Source organism: Crocuta crocuta, unplaced genomic scaffold, assembly GCF_008692635.1.
Source record: "Crocuta crocuta isolate KB4526 unplaced genomic scaffold, BGI_CrCroc_1.0 scaffold73, whole genome shotgun sequence".
NCBI lineage: Eukaryota > Metazoa > Chordata > Mammalia > Carnivora > Hyaenidae > Crocuta > Crocuta crocuta.
In genome coordinates, this window is record NW_027529443.1 from 3,956,632 (window position 1) to 3,982,667 (window position 26,036).

Sequence of the window (26,036 nt, forward strand, 5' to 3'; positions counted from 1 at the left end):
AAAGTGAACATAATATTTCCACCTGCTGGCACTGACCTCATGTTTCCCTCTGCAACAAGTCCATAAAACCAGTTAAATCCTCAGACTAGTCTCCTTTTCTTTACCCTTTTAGTTTAAGATCGTTGTTTTTTATAAAAGTGAGAAATGCTTTTTCCATCACTGCTCACAGAGAAGCTACTGAAATTTCTACTCATTTCAAAACCCTTTTGACTACTTGTGGAATCCTCATCCAAACCAGAGATTAGCTTCGGCTGCCCTGGACAGCAGAAGCTACTCTCTGAAGGACTGACCATCCAGATTACATGTAGAGCAAGTTACAAAAGGCAGCATCACGGTTTATAGAGCATCATCATGTGCTCTCTGTAACTGAATTCTCCCAATAATCCAGCATCCCAGCCATTAACATTATCCTCAGTCTGTATCTAAGAAAACCAACGTGGAGAAAGTTAAAAATCTTACTCGAAACAGAATGGGATGGGGGCACCTGGGTGGCTCAGTCAGATAAGCATCTGACTTCAGCTCAGGTCACCATCTCGTGGTTTGTGAGTTCAAGCCCCACATTGGTCTTGGAGCCTGTTTCAGATGTTGTGTCTCCCTCTCTTTTTCTGCTCCTCCCTTGCTCATGCTCTGTGTTTCTCTCCCAAAATTAAACATCAAAAAATTGAAAACAAAACAAAACAAACAAAAAGGAAAGGAATGGAGTTGGAAATTAAGTGCAGGAATTTTTTTTACCCCAGCTGCAAACTTATTCAACACCCACTGAATTAAAATTTCTAACTCATTCCTATATAAATCAGAGTTGCCACAGACTGATTAACCACAAGGAAAAAGATAAGGGATAGTTTTTATTTTAGAGTTGACTTGCCTCATATTTTATAAGTTATTTCAGAGAAAAAAATGAATCGTTAAAGGCTAGAAACACCATGAAATACATAGAGTCACTAGTCTTACTGTATAAAGAGCTTTCAAAGATCATTAAGAAAACATCTGGGGCACTTGGCTGACTCAGTACAGCATGCAACTCGATCTCAGGGTTATGAGTTCAAGCCCCATATTGGGCATGGAGCCTACTTAAAATAAATAAGTATGTACATATGTACATACAGTCATTAAGAGAACATCCTAATCCCATAATGGAGGAAAAGAAAAGATCATGAGTAGGCAATTTATATCAAAAGAAATATAAGTAATACAAATATTCAATGGCACCAAAAATCAAAGATATTTCAGGGAGATGTAGTCATCTTTCACTTTTAGAGTCAAGTACTGATTAATTGATTCTCCAAAAAGTCAGCAATGAACAAGGTCTATTAAGCCAGCAGATGCTTGGCATAGGATGGTATAAGTCCTTCTTCCATGAACTGTTTGTGGGAGTGGAAATTGACACAATAATCCTGGAAATATGTGATAATATGGGGCAGAAGAGTCCAAAAACATTCTTATCCCTGAGTCTTTTATACCTCCCCCAGATGATCCCACCTGCCTAAAAATATTGCCATAATCTTGGGTGCCATCTTACCACTTTTCCAGTCCACCTCTGGCTTCATTGCTTGGTAGTATCGAAAGAGAGAAGACACAAAACCAAACATGAAACCAAAATGGAAAATCCTCCTGATTGCATTTGGTCTGGATAGTAAGTATACATGATTTCTGAGAGGGGACCTCCCTGAAAGTTTGAGTTCAAAGTCAAGAAAACGTGACCTGTTTCTGAAGCCAATAAAAAAAACAATGTTCAACCTCAGTGACCTGAGTAATACTTCATAGAATATACTGCCCACGAAGGGTGCCTGTGTGGCTCAGTCCGTTAAGCGTCCGACTCTTGGTTTCAGCCCAGGTCATGGTCCCACAGTTCATGAGTTTGAGCTCCACGTTGGGCTCGGCGCTGACAGCATGGAGCCTGTATGGGATTCCCTCTCTCCCTCTCTTTCTGTCCCTCCCCAGCTTAAGGACGCTCTCTTTTGCTCTGTCTCAAAATAAATAAATAAACTTAAAAACAAAAAGAGGGATACCTGGGTGGCTCAGTCAGTTAAGCATCCAACTGCAGCTCAGGTCACAATCTCACCATTCATGAGTTCAAGCCCCACATCAGGCTCTGTGCTGACAGCTCAGAGCTTGGATCCCCTTCAGATTCTGTGTCTCCCTCTCTCTCTGCCCCTCCCCTGCTCACATTCTGTGCCTCTCTGTCTCAAAGATAACATTAAACAAAAAACAAAAACAAAATACTGCTCAGGATATGAAAGAGTCTCCAAAGTCTCCAACCAGAAAAAATGTGAGAAAGAAATGGCAGTATGTAACTGATATATGAGCAAACCCTCTCCCGGTTACCTACTTGTCAAGAGGCTTTGGGTCCTGTAGCAACAGATGAAGTGAATCTGAGGTTAAGGCTTTGTTAGTGTTCATTTTGCACTGCACAAGGTAAAGCGATATTTCTAGTGGGTGTAGGGGTTTTGGTTACCAGAAAAATCCAATAAAGGATGGAACAGGAAAACCATCTCCATACTCTTTCAAAGTCATTGAGGAATATTTATCAAGAGGGATAGATAGAAGAAATGCTATGTACTTTCTAGTCCCCTACCCTAATCTGGAATAGGGATGTGTAGCAGATCCTGGGAAGCAACACCAAGCTCCCCACCTCAAAGCCTGCTGGGCACGCAGGCTGCTGGAGGCTCACGGCTCTACCCCATTGGAGACTGTCCTCAGTTATGGGTCAGGGTCAGGTTATACACCTTCTCAGGGATGGCACGTGGCCAATGATTGACTGACTCAAGCGTTCAAAGGCTCAGCTTTTCTCTCAATTTGCAAGGACTCTGAAGGGCTGCTCCAGATTGAGTTCCTCCAAATTCCAGCCCCATTTGCATCCACATCCCAGGTGCCCTTATACCCTGCCCAGTCTTGTGGTTCTCACTTTCTTGCAAGTGTATCTTCCAGGAAACCTCTGCTTATAACTCTCCATGTCAGAGTCTGTTTCCAGGGGTTCAATCTAAAGCAGTGCATCTTCTTTATCCAGGTGACAAAATCAAGCTTTGGGAGTTACAGCAACATGCATATGGTGGCATAGTGGATGGTGGAGTTCTGATACGACCCTGAGGCTGTCTCATTCTCAGGTCACGTTGTTCCCTGATTAACCCTCCACCAAGCATGCATTCAATGTCTTGTCGATTTTCCAATTATCTTATTGGTTGGAAGGGCATCTTAAGGATTAGACCTGAAGATTCTGACCCATTGCAATGCTTTACCTATCCTCATGGTGATACTACAAATTTGGCTTGTAAATTAGTCTGTATGTCAAGACAATGTGAGCCCATGTCTAAAGGGATCTCATTCCAGGGGAATGAATAAAATAGTTTCTGTCACCTTGAGGTCTTGCCTGAGAGTCTGCCTGCCATCATCAAAGCTGATCCCAGCCTTCTATATCATTTTGCTTCCAATCAAAGCAAACCTCTGATTGTATTCTCCATTGCAGCTAGTTAACTCCGGGCACCTCAGCTAGACTAATATGGAGGTGCAGCTCTAAAGAAAGAGACATGTGAAGAGGAAAGCCCGACTCCAAATTCTGTGAGCTCAGTCCATCAGGGCTGTGGGCGACGGGGATCAAGACATAGTGGTGTCTGGGGAGCCATAGACACATTGAGATTTGCACCTCCAGACTTTGAATTTCTAATGCAGCCACCAGCAGAGTGATTTATTAGACTGACCCCATGGATCTATATCAGACAAATCTCACCTTCACATTAGGATCAACAATCCCAGGAATTGTTCTCATATTAAAGAAAAAATATATACTTTTTATGGCCATCTTTGTGACTCTCATACAACCAACAACAGAAAAATTGTAAGTTTTCCATAATAGACAGTGGAAAGACATTCTCTGATGGTGCTTACCTCCATTTTAAAGTCTATTGATTCCTTTGGTTTAATTTTCTTTTTGTTCTTAAATTACCAAAACAATAATGCTGACAGTAAATTATGTAACGATACCGAAGAATATATAATAAGTAAAAGTTCCCTTTTAATCCCCTCCCAAAGCAGCTCCTCCGAGATCACCACTGGTCAGAGTTTGAAGTGTGGTCTTCCAGGTTCTTCCCTATGCATTTTCTTTCTTTTTTAAAATTTTTTAATGTTTATTTATTTTTGAGAGACAGAGAGAACACAGACAGGGGAGGAACAGAGAGAGAGATACACACACACAATCTGAAGCAGGCTCCAGGCTCTGAGCTGTCAGCACAGAGCCCAGTGCGGGGCTCGAACCCAAGAACCATGAGATCATGGCTTAAGCCAAAGTTGAATGCTTACCCAACTGAGTCAGCTAGGTGCTCCTTCCCTATGTATTTTCAAATGTGCATACATATGTACATACTAACACAGACACATATGCCCATACACGTACACACATAGTTATAGCCTCAGTATGACTCTGCTATAAAAATTGTGCAGTGTCTCCTGTTATTCAAAACAATATAGTGGACTTTTCCTGTAATCAGTGCAACCCACTACTACGTAGTTATCAATAACAACAATAATAATAATGCTGGTGATGAAGCAACTATGAACAGGCACTGTTTCGAGTGCTTTCCATGTAGTAACACATTTAGCCTCAGGTTTGGCCTATAGATGAAGAAACTGATGCCCCTGAAAAAGTTAGTAAACTTGCCCTGGGGCACATAGTCAATGAGTGGTGGAGCTAGGATTTGAACCCAGGAAGTCTGGCTCCAGAAGTCTACTCTTATCATAGAGTGGGGAACATTCTCTGGTCAATCATATCAGGAAATTGTGAGAAGAGGTCCTGGATTCTCTGAAAGTAGAGGAGCGACTCACTGCAAAGTCTATCACCCTATCCTAAGATTCCCAGTTGCCCACTTCAGGGAAATGGGAGCCTGAATAGATACCAGTTCCCTTTGTTCAAGCCGTCATGGCCACTTGCCACAACAAGACTGTCCCTGAGGCTCACAGAAATAAAAGCTGAGAAAAGGCTCCCAATGTCTCCATATATTTTCATCTTTATTATTTTTATTTTTTATTTTTTTAAGTAGGCTTCAAGCCCAGTGCGGAGCCTGACTCGGGGCTTGAACTCATGATCCTGAGATCAGGACCTGAATGCTCAACTGACTGAGCCACCCAGGCACCGAACTTACAACCCCAAGATCAAGAGTCGTGTGCTCTACCAACTGAGTCAGCCAGGTGCCCCCTATTGTCATCTTTAAAGACAAGCACCCCAAAATCTGAATGTTGCTTTGGATTTTATTATGATCTGGAGGAGGGGCAGAGTAAAATTTTAAAAACTGAAAACACAGTAGGCATTTAGCAAGGTGGACGTTGGATGGACGCAGGAATGAACACATGGAGAGAAGAAAGAAACAAAGAGGAGCCAAGGAGGCTGGCTTGGGTCCTCAAAATGAGCCCCAAGTCATAAGCCTTGAAAGACCACTGGTCTCAGACCCAGGGTGGTCTTTACGCTCTAGTGCATCCGTGTGTTTCTGATTTGGGGATTTGATTGGCACCACCCAGGCGCCCTGGCCACGGAGCCTCAGAGCCATTTTCCTGCCAGCTGGTTTTTTGTTTCAACTTTCTCTTCCCTGCTAGCCTTCTTTTTTAGCTTTCTTCTGCTTCTTAAGTTTTCCGTTATTATTTTTGTTTGGTCTTCTGGTTTTAATTTAAAATGTAGTATTTACTCAATGTAACCAGTGAAAGAATGCAATGATGTATAAAGAAATACCTTCTTGGGGTGCCCAGGTGGCTCAGTCGGTGAAGCCTCTGACTCTTGGTTTCAGCTGGGGTCATCTCGTGGTTTGTGAGTTTGAGCCCCTCATGGGTCTCCGTGCTGCTGACCATGGAGAAGAGATTCTGTCTCTTCCTCTCTCTCTGCTCCTCCCCTGCTCACTTGCACTCTCTCTCAAAATAAATAAATAAACATTAAAAAAAAAAGAAATACCTTCTAATGCTCCTCCTCCAGCCCTGCCGTTCTCAGATAAACACCACCAGCACCAGCCTCTTTCTCATGCTTGTAGAAACATATGCGAACCAGAATCATATGTAGAAAGGTCTTTGGGGTATGTGCTTTTACAAAAATAGAATCATATCATACACATAATTTTACAACTTTTTTCCCCCTAAATGTATCATGGAGACCCCTCCAGGTTGATAGACCTAAATATAACTTCTTTTTGTTGTCTTTGTGAAGCTTGCTTTTAAAGCAAATTATCACACGGTAAAATTGGCTTTTGGGAGTCTTTAGTACATCTGTGCATTCACACAACCCACACCCACAATAAGAACACATAACGTTCCCATCACCTCCAAAAGTTCCCTTGTGCACTTTGAGATGTCCTTTGGTTTATTTGTTTGTTTATTTTTAGAGAGACAGAGGACAAGCAGGGGAGAGGATCCCGGGGCGGGGAGAGAGATTGAGAGAGAGAGAGTCTTAAGCAGGCTCCATACTCAGGGCAGAGCCCAGTGCGGGGGTTGACTCCACACCCTAGGATCATGACCTGAGCTGAAATCAAGAATCGGACATTCCACAGACTAAACCACCCAGGCGCCCCCACCTTGTGCATCTTTGCAGCCACACCCTCTTCCCATCCCTCACCTCTGGCAACCACTAATCTGTTTTCCACCATTACAGTTTTCTCATTTCAAGATTAGATAAATCACACACTAGGCAACCTTTTGAGATTGGCTTCTTTAACTCAGCGTAATGCTTGGAGACACATCCAAGGTGTGTGTATCACTAGTGCCCTCCTTTTTTCCCTGAATAGTATTCCATTGTATGGGTGTACCACAGCTTATTCATACTTACTTTCTTAATAATTGCAATATATTCCACAGTGAGTATTGAATAATTTATTCAACCAGTCTTATGCTGAGGAACATTCAGGCTGGTTTCCAATTTCCCCCCAAAGACATAAGGTTATAATAAACACCCTTGAACATATATCCTAATATAGAGATGCCTTGATTTGCATAAGATCATTCTTAAATGGAAAGTTGCTAGGTAAAAAGTACGTTCATTTATTTTTAACAGATTCTTAGATTTTTTTCCAGTGTTACTTGTCAGATTTCATATTCCTACCAGAAATATATGAAAGTATCTTTTTCCTCACATCTTTGTCAGCTTCAGATATTCTAACTCCCCCCCCCAATCAAATGGATTAAAAATGGTATCATATTTTAGCTTGAATTTGCATGTCCTTGAGCACCCTTTGGGATGCCCATTGGCCATGTGGACACTCTCTTTAGTGAGGGCCCTCTGATAGCTTTTGTCAATTTTTCGATTGAGTGCTTTATCTATTTTTTCTCAGTTTATGAGTTTATTAGGACTATTAATACCCTTACTGTCACATATGTTATAAAAAAATCCTATATGGGAAAATTTAGCTTTTGATTTTGTTTTGTTCTTTTGCCATATTTGGTGTTTTTTAAAAAAAATTTTAAGGTTTTATTTATTTTTGAGAGAGTGGAAGTGGGGGAGGGGCAGTGAGAGGGGGATCTGAAGCACGCTCTGCGCTGACAGCAGCAAGCCTGATGAGGGGTTTGAACTCACAAACCATGAGATCACGACCTGAGCCAAAGTCGGAAACTCAACCGACTGAGCCACCTGGGTGCTCCAGGTTTTGTTTTTTTAATGTAGTCATGTGTGTCTATTCTTTGTGCATTCTGGGTTTACAGTTTTGTTTGATTGGAATGTCACCCTCTGCCAAAGTTTTAAAAAATGTTTCAAATGTCTGCCTCCCAAGATATATTTTTCTTAACATGTACAAACCCTCTAAGACTCAACTATGACCATTTCCATCCCTCTTTTCCAGATGAGAAGACTGCCCAAATTAGGGATTCCAGATGAGGGATTGTGTAACCTGCCCAAAGATGCACATCAGTGACTCAGACCCCGGTGGCCCCATGGAGAGCCCACAGGCTTAACCACCACGCTGTACCCCCTACTTCGTCAGCACCAAGTCAGCTGCCAAACTGTCCTGTGCAGTGTGGTCCTTGATCTTCTACAGAGACTGAGCAAACAAACAAAAAAAAGCAACAATGCAAAAAGAGTGGGAATAAGGGTCTACTGTTTCTCTGGGGTGCGACCAGCATCCCTGATGTCACAACCCCAGCTTTGGACAGTAACTGTGCATGGCCAGTGATGAGAAAAGGGGGACTCACTCCCTTGGGGGCTTTGTGGAGGCCATGGACCCAGTGGAAACAGGCTTCTAAATGAGACAGACCTGGGAGAATAGAAATTCTGAATCTTAGCAGCTGAGTGACCTAGGACTAGTCATTTAACCACTGTGAGCTCCAGCTCTCTGACCCATAGAATGGTAGTAATGATATCTGTCTCTTAGGGGTGTTGTTACGATCTTCAAAGAGGTATTTGTCATGATGCCTGGCATGTAGAAGGGGGTCATAAAATGTACTTTCCCCTTCCTTCCAATGCACACACCAGGTCAAGCCCAAGAGAGGGCAGTCGATCTTGCCAACCATGCTTTTCACAAGGTTAAGGAACCACAGTTGTGGATCCAAAAAGCACAGGGACCTGTAGTCCTTAAGAGGCATAGAGCCCTTTGGCATAGTAATAGCTAATACTTACAGTGCTTGCCAAGTGCTGGTTACCTTGTCAACCCACGTAATCTTTACTACAATCCTATAATCGAGGTACTATTATTATTATTCACATTGACAGGTAAGGAAACTGAGTCACAGAGAGATTATTTTTTAGTAACACATTTGAGATCGTATAGTCAGTAAATGGCAGAGCTGGGATTTGAACCTGCAGGGTTTGGCTCCAAAACCCATACCCTTAGGTAACGTGCCATGCTGTGCCCCATGATATCACACATGCCATATCACATCGCACCACACCACACCACACCATGTTCTATATGTCTACCCGAAGACAATACCCTCCGGCTCTGTGACTGACTGGTGATTAGCTAAAGATGATAAATAAAATTTGGGGGAATTGGGCTGGCTGACATATGAGCCACGAATGAGGGCTGGGTCTTGGGGTCTTCAGCAAACTTGAGCAAGGATTATTCTGTGGCTTCACACCCTGCTAAGAGTCTGAAGCCCACCATCTTCATTTCAAGCTGCAAAAGGCCACTTTCTCTGACAGCTTCCTATGCAAGAGACCCAGTATCTGTCAGGATGGTTTGCATGCAAGCTGCAGAATCAGCTCTAGTTAATTTAATAAAAAGGGAACTTATTGGAAGGATTCATGGAGAAGTTCAGAAAATTGAAGGAAACACTGGACAAGCAGAGAGAATGTGAATTAGAACCACTCTGGGTAAACGGGCTTGGAGAATCAGTGATGGGTGTCTTCTGGGCCCCACCACCGAGGTGAACAGATTCCAAGCATCTCCCACTGTCTACACTCCTCCAAGATGCCAGAAAGATGGCATCTGATTGGACCGGCCTGGGGCTTGCGCTTGTCTGAAGGAGGAAGTGATTAGTATCAACAACTCAGGTGAGCAAGAACATGGGTCCTATGTTGGCTTCTTGGTGTCACGTCCTCCAGCAGCCACAGATTGCCACCTGACGCGGGTAGATCTTAGTTTTCTATATACAGACTTCCCGCTTTAGAATCAGCACCCAATGCTTTGTCTGCACAACAAAGTCGGTGTGAGTCAATTCCTCTCTGAAATCCTCGAGGCCAGAGCAGAGACCCTCAGACAAAGGAAAAATCCGATGCAGACACTCTAATGCACGATGAGAAGGCCCTGGGGACTTATAAATCAGGTAGCATTACTGCCGTCATCGGCAGTAAGCGGGAATGTATCTCTCCATCTCATCCTCCGTGATAAGTGGGCTTCAGACCTTCATCACCATGCTGACCCTCGGATCCTTCGGCGGCATGTCCTGTGTACCTAGCAGCTTGGAGGTGGTCCAGCCCTATAGCCCTCACCGATGGCCATGCAAAGCACAGAATACACTTAAGAATTCATAACAATAAAACAAAGGATCATAAAATCAGGACCGAAACGATTGAACTCTGAAATCCTCAGGAATTCAGCAGGTCTCTGCCTTGGCCCCTGTCTGATTATCCAACACGCGGGAGCTGAGACTGCTAAGGAAACTTCCGAAGAAGCCTCAGGCCCATTCCAAGGTGTGATCAGAGTGTCCACGACTCACCTGGAATGCAGATGGCTCTTGGCATCCAGAAATGTTAATGCCCTCAACCCAAAAATGCACAGACAGATCTATAATCCAATAATTTTGGTATAAGCAATACGCATTCATTCAATAAATATTAATTGAGTTACATTTATGTTGTATTTATATTAACGTCTTGCTCCCAGGTCACTGGGTCAGCTGGTTTTTAACAAATCAAGGCTGGGCTGGATTCAGGTCTGCTGAACTTTTCTGGGATGAAATAGTGCATCCCAGAACTATTTCATATAATTAAAATATGGTTCAGGCAGTAAGGACAGGAAGGACAGGAATGTGCAAGAGTCACAACACAAGCACAGTCCAAGCCTCTGCCGGCGTCTTGTCCACTAACATCGCAAGGGCCAGAGTAAGATGGAGAGGCAGGGAAGGGCACTCTACCCACCACGAGGCCATGGCAGATGGGGGGGGATGATACTATCAGAAAGGAGATGAGGAGATAGGGCCAATAATTCAATAATGAGGAACAGGTAGTCTTGTGAAGATCGAAGAGGAGGACCCGTATATGCAGTCAGACATAGGTCACAAAAAGAGGGAACAGCTTTAATAGAGGTGAGAGAAATGCAGAAGACGGGCACCCAGTCCCGTGTGCAGTGGTGTATGAGGGCTTTCATGGCTCATTATGGTTTCTCCTACATCCCCTACCTTAATAAAGAGCTCCTCCCAAACAGACTGAGGCTGTGTACTACCATAGAATGGTAATAATGATATCTGTCTCTTGGGGGTGTTGTTACGATCTTCAAAGAGGTATTTGTCATGATGCCTGGCATGTAGAAGGGGGTCATAAAATGTACTTTCCCCTTCCTTCCAATGCACACACCAGGTCAAGCCCAAGAGAGGGCAGTCGATCTTGCCAACCATGCTTTTCACAAGGTTAAGGAACCACAGTTGTGGATCCAAAAAGCACAGGGGCCTGTAGTCCTTAAGAGGCATAGAGCTCTCTGGCATAGTAATAGCTAATACTTACAGTGCTTGCCAAGTGCTGGTTACCTTGTCAACCCACGTAATCTTTACTACAATCTTACAACCGAGGTACTATTATTATTATTCACATTGACAGGTAAGGAAACTGAGTCACAGAGAGATTATTTTTTAGTAACACATTTGAGATCATATAGTCAATAAATGGCAGAGCTGGGATTTGAACCTGCAAGCTAACAATCTCTCTGTTTCTTCTTCTTTATTCCCAGATCACTATCACACCTAGGCTGACACTGGTGGCCACCAAGAGAACAATTTCAAGGAAGCAAGAAAACTGTTTCAAGGAGGCAGTGGAAACAGAAACCAGGCCACAGAAATGAAAATCATGAGGACACTTCAATGTATTCTGGAATTTATTCCATAATTTACTAGAAATGAAACATTTATTCTGGAATTTTTTTTTTAAATTTATTTCTAGGAGAGAGAGAGAGACAGCATGAGCAGGGGAAGGTCAGAGAGAGAGGGAGACACAGACTCTGAAACAGGCTCCAGGCTCTGAGCTGGCAGTCAGCACAGAGCCTGACGCGGGGCTCGAACCCATGAACCGCGAGATCATGACCTAAGTGAAAGTCGGACGCTTAACCGACTAAGCCACCCAGGCGCCCCTATTCTGGAATTTACTAGAAGTGAGAAACGAGAAAAAGGAAGAGAAGGTTGAAGAATATACCATGCCAACCTCAAGGCATTTGCTCATGCTTCCTTCTACCTGCAATGTTTTTCCACCAGATCTCACAGAGGTGACTTCTCCCTACCTTTCAGACCTCAATTCAATAGTCACCTCCTCAGAAAGACGTACCTTGGACACCCCCTCCCCGCCCACTCCACCCCACATCACTCTCTAACATATACCATTATCTTCATTGCATTTACCTAGTATCCAGATTTTTCTTCTTTCTTGTTGATTGTTGACTTGTTTACTTTCTGTCTTGGTTACTGTGTCCTCAGTGACTTCAATAGTTTCTGGAACATGGTGGGTGCTCAACGTAATTGTTTTATTTTTTATTTTTTATTTATTTCTAGGAGAGAGAGAGAGAGAGCGTGAGCAGGGGAGGGTCAGAGNGTCGGGCGCTTAACCGACTAAGCCCCCCAGGCGCCCTTGTTTTTTTTTTTAAACATGTTCATTTTTGAGAGAGAGAGAGACAGAGTGCAAGCAGGTAAGGGGCAGAGAGAGAGGGAGACACAGAATCTGAAGCTCCAGACCCTCAGCTGTCAGCGCAGAGCCCAACAAGGAGCTTGAAACATGAGATCATGACATTTAACCAACTGAGCCACCTGGGGAACCCCTCAAAGTAATTGTTGAATAGATAACTTGATGGATGAATCAATGAGTAACTTTGAAAATAGTGAAAAAAGAGCAGAAACTAGCAATGATGAAAGAGAAGAAGACAGGAAGAAGAGAAGGAAGGGGCATCTGGGTGCTCAGTCGGTTAAGCGTTTGGCATTGGCTGAGGTCATGATCTCACGTTCGTGGGTTTGAGGCCTGCATCAGGCTCTGTGCTGACAGCTCAGGGCCTGGAGCCTGCTTCGGATTCCGTCTCTCCCTGCCTCTGCCCCTCCCCAACTCATGCTCTGTCTCCATCTCTCAAAAATTGAATAAACATTTTTTAAAATTAAGAAAAAGAAAAAGGAAGAGTAGTGATACCAAAAAAAATGTGGAAAATTTGAGGAAAGCATAGAAAGCAGTTATGGAAAGACAAAATGAATTTCAGAAGGAAATTGAACCAGAAACAAAAGAGTTAAAATTGGCAGCTGCCACCCTGATGCTCAGTGTCTGAATGGGGTGATCTCGGGGAACAGGGCTTAACAAGGGGCTTGCATCTCATTTACATCCTTTGATCCATCAAAATCTGACCAGGAGGCATCGAGTTGGAGATTGCTACACACTTTGCATTCTTCTTTTGTGCTGAACAATAGCTCAGTACTAGCCCAGCAGGAATAGCAAGGTCAAACGGCAATCTGTTTCTTGTAAATAAATAATAATAAATTACCATGTTTGAATATACTCAGGAGTCCCACTGTGCTCGGAGTGCCACTTTGGATTAGAGTCCCTTGCTGACAGCCTGGGCCCTGGGCCCTGAAGGTCCCCGCTATTTTCCCAAACTCCATCTCCCATTTTAATTCTGCCAAACCACTGCCTCCTCTCCATTTATTCTTTTTTCCCCCTCCTGACACGACTACTGGAATTCTAATACTTAACTTTACTCTCTTTTCTTCCACCAATTTATCCCTCCCAATTGCTTTCTGGGAGGGTTCATTGGCTGAGTCCTTCAGTTCACTAATTTGCTCTTTAGCTGTATTCATTATGTCGGCCAACTTCTCCTTGGACAATACATGTGACTTTCATTTTTTACAATATATTTTTCACTCCCAAACAGTGTGGCCTTTATTTATTTATTTATTTATTTAGCAATATATTTTTCATGTCCCAGAGTCACCAAATGGCTCTTCAAAACTTCTTATTCCTATTTTATGCTCCTAAAATCTTTGCTTATTCCTCTCAGGATATTCGTTTTTCCTTATTTTAACTTTAAGAGATTTGAATCCAGGGGCACCTGAGTGGTTCCATTGGTTAAGCGTCTAACTCTTGATTTCAGCTCAGGTCATGATCCCAGACCTGTCGGATCGAGCCCAAATTCGGGCTCCATGCTGAGGGTGGAGCCTGCTTGAGATTCTCTCTCTCTGTCTCTCTGTCTCTCTGTCTCTCTCCCCTTCTGCCCCCTCCCCCACTCATGTTTGCTCTCTCTAATATATATATATACATATATATATCCATAATAGCCAAAGTATGGAAAGAGCCTAAATATCCATTGACTGATGAATGGATAAAGAAAATGTGGTATGTGTATATATATATATATATATATATACACACACACACACACACACACTAGAATCTTAGCGCTCAAAAAGAATAAAATCTTGCCATTTGCAACAACATGGATGGAACTAGAGTATTATGCTAAGTGAAATAAGTCAGAGAAAGATAACTGTCATATGATTTCACTCATATGTGGAATTTAAGAAACAAAAACAGATGAACATAGGGGAAGGGAAGGAAAAATAAGATAAAAACAGAGAGAGAGGGAAACCATAAGAGACTCTTAAATACAGAGAACAAACTGGGGGTTGCTGGAGGGGACGTGGGTGGGGGGATGGGCTAGATGGGTGCTGGGCATCCAGGAGGGCACTTGGCCTGAGCACTGGGTGTCATATGTCAGTGATGAATCACTGAGTTCTACTCCTGAACCCATTACACTATATGTCAGCCAACCTGGCTTATTTTATTTAAATATAAATAAATACACAAACAATTTTTAAAATTCGAATCTATTATTCCTGCATCTTATGGCATGGATTGTCTCAGTTACTGTCTCGTTATCTTTTCCTCCGAACTCAGATTCCTTTGGGACTATTTGATAGCTTGGCTGCGGCTGGAGGAGCAGATGAGGTTGGGGGCAAGATCCTTGACCCACGTTCGTGCTTCTCCCGGGAGGCTGGGCTGTGATGAGGATTTCCCCATGTAACAACTTGCCCGCAGTCACTGCCCTTCTTCTCCCCTCTCCCCCTCGTATTCTGGGAATGGGCCGGATTCTAGGCTGCAGACAGTGCTGCTCCACCCGCCCTCCCCCCTACCCCCAGAACTCCAGGCCTGTCTTGCTCTGAATGCAATGGGCCCCCAGATGAGCACCTGCTGTTTCTCTGCTCCGCAAAGGCAGGGATCAGCTCTCAAGTTCATGCCCCGCCTATGTGCCACCTGCGACACCCAGACCTCTCTTTACCCTGTCACATTGACACTCCAGCACTTCCTCCCTCTTGAAATGATGTGCGTAGTCTTAGGTAGGCTCTAGGATCTATGACTCACTCTCTGCCTTTTGCAGCAGCTCCAGGATTAGATTCAGGAAGGACCCAGGAGTCTTTATTAATTCTCCACCTCTGGGAGTCTATTCTTCACGCATAGATTAGCATGCGTGCGCACACATATACACCCACGATAAAGCATAATACTGGGGACCTCATGTAAGCATATTTGCAGGACAAATTTTCTTGAAATGCTACAACAGTGGATAGGCCTATCTTAAATTTTGATAGAAATTGTTCAAGTGCCCTTCAAAACACTGTACCAATTTGCACTGTCAATCTCAGTGCCAATTTCCCTGCAAAGGCTGTATACGTGGAGTATTACCAAACATTTCAATGTTCACAACAAAAATGTACAGGAAAAAAATGGCACCATCCTTTCAATGTGCTAGACTTCCGTTATGCGGAACGTTGAATTATTTTTTCCATTTGTGTACCGTGCCATTCTCTAAGATAGTGACAAAGGGGGCTTGATCTGAATACCTGTCATTGAAATGATCTGTGAAATAATCTGTGGAACATCCAGCTTATGGGGGAAAAACAGCAATGATTAATACACACAAGGAAAAATGCTCTCATTGTAGTTTTTTAAAATGTGAATTAAAACAGTACATATGATACCATTATTTTCAACTTTGTACAACTGGCAAAGACCTAAAAATTTCATAATTCCCATGGTTGGCGAAGTCCCAGTACTGCTGTGGCCAGCAATAATTCAAATAAAAGTGATGACCTGTGTCATAGTCTTTTGCCCCAAATTCTGCCTTTCCTACTTTTTAATTCCTCAAGATACTCTAAAGGTACCATTAAAATCTCTTGCTACCTTACTTACTTTTCTTACTTCCCTTGAACTAGACACTCACAGTCTTGTAACTCTGGAGGAGAAATGAGATATAAGGGGAGAGGGGGTACCTGATGGCTCAGTTGGTTAAGTGTCCGGCCCTTGATTTCAGCTCAGGTCATGAGCTCACGGTTTGTGAGTTCAAGTCCCGCATCGGGCTCTGCACTGACAGCACAGACCTGGCTTGGGATTCTCTCTCTCTTCCCGCTCCCTCTGTTTCTTCCCCACTTGTGCTCTCTCTCTCTCTCTCTCTCTCTCTTTCTCTCAAGATAAAGTTTAAAAAAGACAAGGGGAGAGAGAAATCAGCCAGATTTCCACTTGCCAATGTTGACATTTGACACATGAGAGATCACTGAGTGTCTTAATTTGGGTTCCCCCAAAAGCGGACTCTGAGGATTTGGGTGCCAGCAGTTTATTTGGGATGTGATGCCTGAGAGCAACCATAGGAGGCGGTGGGGGTGAGGCAGGGAAGGAGTCCCCATCACTAAAGAGCAGTTCTGACTGGTGACCCTTTGAGAGCAGTGCCACATTTCAGAGTTGCCCCTCTGAAGGACAGGGGCAGGGGTCTTCCCTGCCTCCCATCCCCCTCCAATGGACCGTTACCTGGGGGCGTGTTAACTTCCCTCCCCTCTGGGCTGTCCTTCAGTGAAGCACACTGAGGCGTGGAAGAGGAGGTGCGTACAGGCACTTGAGCTGGAATGCCCCCCACGTCCACCGGGACTATGCTCCCACACCGAAGCTGAAACAGAGGTGGATCGTGTGCATGTGGGGTACACATGACACACACCCCCAGTCCTTACACTGGCCCTCTTGTCGTTGTCATTAAGGAAGAGCCTGTGTTGAGGCAAGCTCCCCCAGCTCTAATGAGGCCTTGCCTTTTCCGACATAGTATTTCCTAAAGTTGCTGAGAAAAATCTCCCCTGACCCTGAGAAGAACGTAAGTATCTCCAACCAAGGCAAGAATCTTGGCTTTTAGCTCCTGGGAAAGTGTTTGTGAGCCCCTCAGTTGGATTCTTTCTCTTTCTAACCCAGGTCCTGAGTCTGAGGGCTCAGTTGAGGCTTTGCTGATGCTACAAATACATGACCCACCGCACCTGCTGAAATCACTTGTAACTACAAAATCAGGTTCTGGAACCCAGGTTAAAGGCCTCCCATGCCCACTGTCATAAAGTCTTCCAGTTCCTAGAAACATCTGCTTCTAAGAGCTGATGGTGGCCTTTAGGGACCCCCCCAATAACATGTGTTTCCCCACCATGTTCCTTTTCCTCAACTGCAAAGTCCTCGTGTGGCATTTCTAAGACCTCCCAGCCAACCCTCCATGCGTTCAAAATCCGGGACATCCTTCATGCCTTTCCTCCCCCTATGGATTCTAACCGGTTTGATGAAAAGATGGAAGGAGCCAGAGGAGAAACAAGAGCTGAGTGGGTTTTATTTAAGCAGCTGGATGGGAGAACATTCCACGGCTGCCCTTACAAAGCTGAGCTTTGAGACCAGCCCTGTCCAGATTCCCCTCCTCTCCCTCCTCCAGTTACAGGCTGAGAAGCCCAAGCAAGCACGGAAGAGTCAGCCTGGTCTTTACAAGGAGAAAGGGATGCCAACCCTTCTTGTACCAGGGAGGAGACAGGTCCAAGGGATTAAGGGGGGCAGGGAGCAGAGAGAGAGGGGGGCAAGAGTAAATGAGGGAGACATGCAGGGAGGAAGACCCCAGCCGGAGAGACAGTAAGAGCGCCCACTGGTATGTCCAACTAGGAGGTGAGTGAAGCCTCGCCCAAGCCCAGAAATCCCCTACCCTCACTTTCTAGAAAGCAGAATTGTTCAGACCTTCTCTGTGGGCCAAAGTCATGAGTGAGGAAAATAGGAACGATGCCCACCTACCACCTGTTGCTAATTTCTTTGAGACCTTGAACCTATCCTGACTGGGATGACTCCTCCAGATGCTGAAGGGCCTTACCAACTTTCAGTGAAGGGTTTGTACCTAAAGAACCTATTTGTAGAGTTCTAAGATGCCAAGAATCCCAGGTGCAAGAGCCCAGGCGACCTGTCTCCTCATGCCACTCCTGCATTCGTGGAAAACGATGCAGTTTCCTTTCCTTTTAAAAAAATTTTTTTAACATTTATTCATTTTTGAGAGAGAGATAGAGTGCGATCAGGGGAGGGGCAGAGAGAGAGGGAGACACAGAACCCGAAGCAGGCTCCAGGCTCTGAGCTGTCAGCACAGAGTCCGACGCGAGGCTCGAACCCAGGAGTGATGAGATCATGACCTGAGCCTAAGTCGGACGCTTAACCGACTGAGCCACCCAGGAGCCCCCAGTTTCCCCTTTTGGAAAAACCCAGGCCCACCCGGACATCTCCAGACCTCAGACCCAGCCACCCCAACTCTGAGCACCAAAGGCTGCCTCTAAGAAATCGTTATTTGCTGCAAGCCCGCTTGTGGGGGAAGTTTGTCAAGGCTGCTAAGACACTTGTATTCCCCGCACAGCCTCGCACCTTTGGGAAGCCTGACCACAAAATGAGTTGATGTTAACTGTGTCTTGCAGGGAATGCACCTATTTTTAGCAATTATCTTTGGAGTCCCTGAAATATAAGCTTCTGAAAATTAATGATTCTCACCAAGGTGTTGGCTCCTTTATATGCAGAGACGAGCTGCACAAGATTAAAGAAAAGCCAGGCAGAGGGTATGAAGGCGAGAGTGGCTTTCCCAAAAAGAGGAATACAGAGAAGGCTGGTGGTGCAGGATAAAGGGAAAGAGCTCCGGACGGATGTGACGTCAAGAGATCAGAGTCAAATTCAGGACTGTGGCGTCAAGTCAGCCAATGGAAGAGGGAAGAAATTCTCAGGAGAGAGGAAGGAATTTCAAGTAGGGTAGGGAACTGTGTTAGAAAATAAGAGAAGCCTAAATAAAACATCAGTGTAGGTGATGTTGGTCACTTCCAGGATGAAGCAGTGAAAAGCAGACGCGGAATTATCTCCCCAGAACTGAGAAGGTTCTATGTTTCTTTTAGAGCCTACCGGAAGGCAGAGTACCATTAGCTGGGGCACCATACGGAGCTGAGCATCGCCGAGGTACAAGTGTGTCGGGTTCAGCAGCTGTAAGATGTGGAGGTTGTTGTTGTAGCAATATCATAGCTTCTTCCGGCCCCCCTCTCCTGCTTCTAGTGTGAATCTTCCCAAGAACTTTGAGAAAAACTGGGTTTTCTATTGCACGTGGGATTGAGATTTGTGCTGGTTCCGTACCACACTCGTCACTGCTCTCTGCTCTGTGGCCCGGGAGGGTAATAACCTCCCAAACTGAATCACCAGGTGTCCTTCACCTTCTGCCTCTTAGATGGAGGAAGCCAATGGGAGGTGAGAGCAAGAGCTGAGAACACAAGGGGAGAAGAGGTGGGGGATTTGTCCCTGGAGTCCTGGCTGGCCCTCCCCTACTTCTAGGGCTCCGTCAGGCTCTGCTAACTCTTCTTCTCCCTCCCTGCCCTTCCCTCTTGGGCCCGAGGGGTGATAATGGCTCCCCACTTCTGCTATTTCAGGGTGGTTCACAAAGCATCATGGCTCCAGCATCCTGCCCACGGAGGCCATTTCTTTCCTCCTGGAACTCATGCTTACAAGGCTACCGTCAATTTTATTTAAATTTCAAAAGGCAAGACCAACCCACTCTGCCCCAGGTCTTAGAAGCACCCTGGCAGTTGGCATCTGGAGTACAAAATGATTGTTTCAAACAAGTTGTTCTGGGACATAAGACTCATGGGACACATCTGGATCCGAGTCGGAAAGCAAGCAAGCTTTATTTCAGTGAGACGCCCTGGCCCTACACATCTGTCCGTTTTATACTTACTTTGCTTTAAAGGAGCCGACTGTCCTCCTGTGGAATTGGGCCATAAATCAAGGCTACTGAGATACATTTAGAAACAAATCTCGGGGATTTCATCCCAGTTTTAATGGAGGCTTTTCAGGACAGGTCGGAGGGCATGTGAGGGAACACTCAACTGGGGACATTCTGCTGTCCCTGGAAGTTCGCCCCTGAACTGATAAGGCAGGTGCCCCACCGGCCCCTCCCTCGCTGCCACCTGCTGGAGCCTCACTGATGTGCAAAGAATCTGAGAATCTCAGAGCTTCCTTTTCGTCCCTTACATGGACTCCTCTCAGACACAGAGTCAGGCTTCCATACCACAAGTTGGTGGCATCCAGTAGGCAAAGCCAAAGCCCTCTGGTTTGATAGAAGCACAAGTTCGGTTTCGAATCCTTTTTTAAATTATTTTAACTTAGAGGGAGAAAGAGAGCGTAAGCAGGGGAGAGGGGCAGAGAGAGAATCTTTTTTTTAAATGTTATTTTATTTTTGAAAGAGAGTGAGCACATGCAAGCAGGGAGGGGAAGAGAGAAAGGGAGACAGAATCCCAAGTCGGCTCCACGCTGTCTGCACAAAGCCTGATGCAGGGCTCCAACTCACGAACTGTGAGATCATGACCTGAGCTGACATCGAGTCGGTTCCTTAACCGACTGAGCCACCCAGATGCCCGTCAAATCCTGTTGGATGAGGTAGACGGGGAAGTGAGCACCTAATCAATGTCAAGTTAACTCAAGAACTGATGCCACATGGGAAGTTGGTGCTAACAGGCAAGAATGAGATTTGTCGGTACCCAAAGGGACTCTAGGGCACGCGTTCAAATGCAACGTGAGTGATGGTGCCCAGAGCTGGGCAAGGTGGGCACCAGTTCACCCAGAGTCCAGAAGGCAGCTCGTCAAGGGCGAGTCCTTGCAGTTTTTCAGAAAGACTCCCACCTCCTGGCCTTTCGCAGAATTCCCCAGTCCGCTTTTGAGCCATGGCTCTGGGAGCCAGGCTTGGGATTCATCAGATTCCACTGTAACGTTGGAAATTCTAAGAGGAGCTGCTCCAATTTCACATGGGTCATCAGGCCAGGGCACCTCAGTGGAGTTTGCTCAGTCCTGTGCCTCCCGATGTGACCAGACAGAGGCAAAGAGTGAAAGTTATTATCCTTTCGGAGATGAGTGCCTTTCTGATGGGATTTACAAATATACAACCGAAAGTCTCTTTGGACCAGGGTTCAGAAGACTAACTGGTTTTTGAGCCCTGAGGGGCGGCAAAACGTAATGTCTCTGAGCCCAAGTGCTCAGATCACAATCATGCACCAATCACCCACTGGGTGACCACTCCCTTGGACAGACCACTTCACCTCCATGCCTCAGTTTCTCTAAGAAGTAGGGATAATACGAGTACCTTCTTCGTAAGACAGTTGTATACATTCAAAGACTTTGTATGTCTGGTGCCCAAAATAACGTGAAGTACATGGAAAGAGCCGTGTGAGCACTTTTTATTCTTATCTCTGTCTGGGTGGCCCACAGGCAGTTCTCACTCAAATGTTTAAAGCAGAGTTCATTGGGGCGCCTGGGGGGCTCAGTCAGGTAAGCGTCCCACTTCGGCTCAGGTCATGATCTCGCGGTTCATGGGTTCGAGCCCCGCGTTGGGCTCACTGTTGTCACAGTGGAGCCTGCTTCAGATCCTCTGTCCCCCCACCTCTCTCTGCCCCTGCCCTGCTCACCCATGTGTGTTCTCTCTCTCAAAAATAAACATTTAAAAGTAAATAAAATGAAATAAAATAAAATGGAGCCCATCAATTCCTTTCCTTCTGAAACACAAAAATTTCTGTTAGGCATACTGAGTTACTGCTCTTGTAAATAAGTTCATCATGTCCCCAGGGACCAAAACCCAACCTCTTTGGGACGTCTCTTCTTCTTCCTCTACACACTGTAAGTGGTAACCAAATACAGCTTTGAAACATCTTATATGTGTCCCTTCCTCTCTGTTACTTCTCTGCTATTGCCTCATTCGGACCCCAAACTAGATCCCCTGAAACAACCTCAGGATTTATGACCGTGTTTGCAGCCTCAGTCTGAATCCCCATGCCCACCCAACCCTTTACGTTGCTGTCAAGTTGATGTCCCTGAAACACAGATACCAGCGTGTGTGTTAGGCAGGCTACGTGAGGCTATGTTACATAACAAACTCCAAATCCCAGGGGCTTACCGCAATGAGGGTTTTGTTTTCTTTATGGTACAACCCAATGTGAGTTGGATGACTCTTCTCCAAGCTGCTTCCATATTGGTAGCTATGCCATCCACACCTCCTGACCTGATATTCTCACTCTGATCTCAGGATCACTTCACAGTCCTAAGAAATCTGCTTGTATGGATTATGGCAAGCAAATTTTTACCATATTAGAAATTAAAACAGAAAATGTTGAAAGTTTTTTGTAGTTGGGGGGGCGCCTGGGTGGCTCAGTTGGTTAAGCATCTGACTCTTGATCTTGGTTCAGGTCATGATCTAATGGTCGAGCTCCGGGTGGGGCTCTGTACTGAGATCCTTTCTCTCCTTCTCCCTCTGACCCTCCTCCCACTCATGCACACATGTGCTTGTGCACTCTCTCTCTCTCTCTCTCTCTCAAAATAAATAAACAAACATTGCTTTTAAAACTAGTAAAAAATGAGAGGTGTCTGGGTGCTCAGTCAGTTAAGCGACCCACTTCAGCTCAGGTCATGACCTCAGGTTCACGAGTTTGAGCCCTGCATCAGGCTCTGCACTGACAGCTCAGAGCCTGGAGCCCATTTTGGATTCTGTGTCTCCCTCTCTCTCTGCCACTCCTCTGCTCATGCCCTGTCTCTCTCCTTCAAAAATAAACATAAAAAATTTTAAAACTAGTAAAAATGAAAATAACTCATTACATGATAATATATCTTTATGAAGAATAAAATAAGAAAACAAATAAGTAAACAGAATGTTTTGCTCCAAAACAAAAAAATTCAGTGATGAGTGGTGTTGCCTTACATATTTTTGCAACTATTTTAACGTATGACTTAAACAAAAAAAAGCTGGATTCCCTTATCTTCTTTTGCTTTCAATCTATTGTGATATGTTGTTTTGGTTGAAGGAGATGAAGAACACCTAGCCTTCACAGATGTGTGATTGAAAAGAGAAGAATTGAAACAAGAGAACATTGTAATAATGTTTTCGGATAATTGTGGATATCCTTTTTTGACACTATTCCAAAGTTTGACAAATGCTTATTTTCCTAAAGGTTATTTGCAATGTAGAATACGAGGTCCTATCAATGAACTTTTCATACTCTGCTACATTAAAAATACATTGGTCAATCATACAGTTTGATGGATCTTTTGCCTGCATGATTTTGCAACATCGTGCACAGATCGTTTAGAAAATATTCGTTCCCTGACTTACACAGATCTTCCATATGTTGGCACATTTCATTATACATTTTTAAAAAATCGCATCAATTAATATCACCAATTTCATCAGAAACATCTCCAAGACCTGGAAAACTGTCAAGATCATGGCAGCAGATACAAGTTTTTCAGACTCTAATTTTCTCCTGGGGGATGTACTTTATTGGCTACAACAAATACTATCAGTTGTTCCCCTTAGAGTGATAGGCTCACTCCATTCATTCTTGAGAAAGTTTCAGCCAAATACCCAAATCCAAAGAACTGTAGCAGGTCAGTCATTCTTTCAGGTAATCTGTATCATTAAAAATCACTGTATTTTCCAAAACAAAAATTTAGTAGACGAATGGCATCATTCTACATTTTGAAAAATCCATTTAATGCCGGGCGTGCAACTCAATTGCATTTTCTCAAGATAACCATCACACTGTGCAGAACTGCTTAATGCATACATCCCTTCTCTTCACATGAATTAATAATAAAAAGACTGGGGCACCTGGGTGGCTCAGTTGGTTAAGTGTCTGACTTCAGCTCAGGTCATGATCTCACGATCTGTGAGTTCAAGCCCCATGTTGGGTTCTGTGCCGACAGCTCAGAGCCTGAAGCCTGCTTTGGATTCTGTGTCTTCCTCTCTTTCTGCTGCTCCCCCACTCACACTCTCTCAAAGGTTGCCCTTTCCTGGTGCTTTGGCTAGTGAGATCAGGCTTTCATGGGGGTGCTTCTTTGTCTGCTCTGTTTGCATTCTGGCTTATCCATTACTGGCCGGCTTCCTCAGCTCCAAGTCCAGAATGTGAGGTGAAGATGAAACCAAATGAGTTCACCAACATGTTGTTCCTTGGTCCCTAGCCTGTCTGCCTTCTTCTCTCCACCTTTCAGACTCTTCTTATATTTGTTTTATGTGCAGTGCCCAGGAGTTTTTTTTTTTTATTTCTAGGAGAGAGAGAGAGAGGCAGTGTGAGCAGGGGAGGGTCAGAGAGAGAGGGAGACACAGACTCTGAAACAGGCTCCAGGCTCTGAGCTGGCAGTCAGCACAGAGCCCGACGCGGGGCTCGAACCCACAAACCGCGAGATCATGACCTAAGTGAAAGTCGGATGCTTAACTGACTAAGCCACCCAGGCGCCCCAGTGCCCAGGAGTTTTGGTTTTACTTAGCAGGAAGAATAAGAAAAAGGACATCTACTCCATCTTCTCCAAAGCAGAAAAAAATCTAAAACTAGTTTTTAGGGGGGAAAAAAAGTTTGCAAAGAAAAAATAGTCACTCTTCTCTCCTTTCCAACCTTCTTTCCCACTAAGAATATAAGTGTTAACAAGCTGGAGTGTCTCCTTCCACTTTTCTCCACACTTATTTAAACAATTACAAACACACACACACACACACACACACACACACACACACACACAACCGAGTTTTCCTCATGGTTTTTGCCAGAACAAAATCATGTTATATAAGCTTCTATGCAACTTGTTATTTTCATTAATAATACATAATGAGCATCCTTGCAGGTCAATGGTCAGTAGTCATAGATCTAACTCATACTTTTTATTAGCTACTTAATATTCCATAATATGGAAGGGCCACACTTAATTAAGTTGTTTTTAATTTTATTGCCTCAACAAATAATTTTATTGATGTAGGCCACATTACCAGAAGTAGGGCAGATCAAAACAAACAATATGTGTATTCCTAAGCTGAATAAATACAGCTCCCCTATGGTCCCCGAATGACTCTGATGATTCACATTTCTACCAATGATAGATGAGATTACGTGTTTCTTCCAGCATCCTTTCCAGCTCCAGGCATTTCCCCTCATTTTTAATTTTTGCCAGCCTGCCAGGGGTAAAATAGTATTTTCTTTTGATTAATACGAATCTATTGGCCACTTGGATGATCCCATTCATGCCTTTTTCCATTTTTCCTGTTGGGTGTTAGTATGTTGCTCATCAGTTTGTGACAGCTCATTGTACAGTTTTATCAGTCACATGTATTACAAATATGTTTTCTCTGTCTAGCTCCAACCTACCGCCAGAGCATTCTGTGAACATTTTCCTTATCACACTTACCACGTCACATTGTCCTTTGCTGACAATTGCCGTCTCTGCGGAGGCTGTGTCCCTGAAGCTGGGGATCATTTGCTAAACTCTGTAGCCCCAATCCTAAGCAGTCATTGGCACACAGTAGGTGTCCAAAGGGTGCTTAAACTGATCATAGAATTTCCATCTCAATAAAAAGGTCCCTCCATGTCCCTTTTCCTTTCTGCCATCTGAGTGACGTATTAATTACAGATGTTCCATCAACTGTCAAGCTAACCTCAACAATTACAAGTTGAAGCAAAGGGCCCAGCCAAAATGACAGGACCCTCATCCCCAGGACTGAGCTGTGGACATGAGGAAGGACAGGAAAATTGCACCATCTGCTTGAATTTAGATAAAAGGACTCGGCTCACACAGGACATTGCAGGAGAGGAGAGGGAATGCGCTTATTTGCTATTCCGGGTTAGGAAGCCTATTTTCATGTTATGTGTCATTTATGGAACAATCTGATGTTGCAGATGGCTTGAAGCTTTTATGCTGCGAGAAGAGGGAGTGAGACAGAGGAGGAAATCATTCCTCCTCAGCCTTGTGGACTGTCCCCCACTCCAGCACACTTGGTAGCCTCATGGTCAGCTAACGCCACCAAAATCAAGCATGACAGAGCAGAGGGCTGGGTGGAGGCTGGAAGGAGAAGGTAGGGGTGTGTGGAAGACATGAAGTGGAGGAAGGCACTCAGGGAAAAGAAGATAAAAGTGTTTAAGGGACAGAGCAGACAGCCGTGTCTGGGGAGCCCCCAGAGGCAGAAGAAAGAACCCAGTCCTGGAAGTTAGGCCAATGTTAGTTCTAATCTTGCCTGTGTTACTTCCTTACCCCCCGGTGCTGTCCAAACTGACTGGTCACCTTAATGGCCCAGAAATGCACAGCTGGA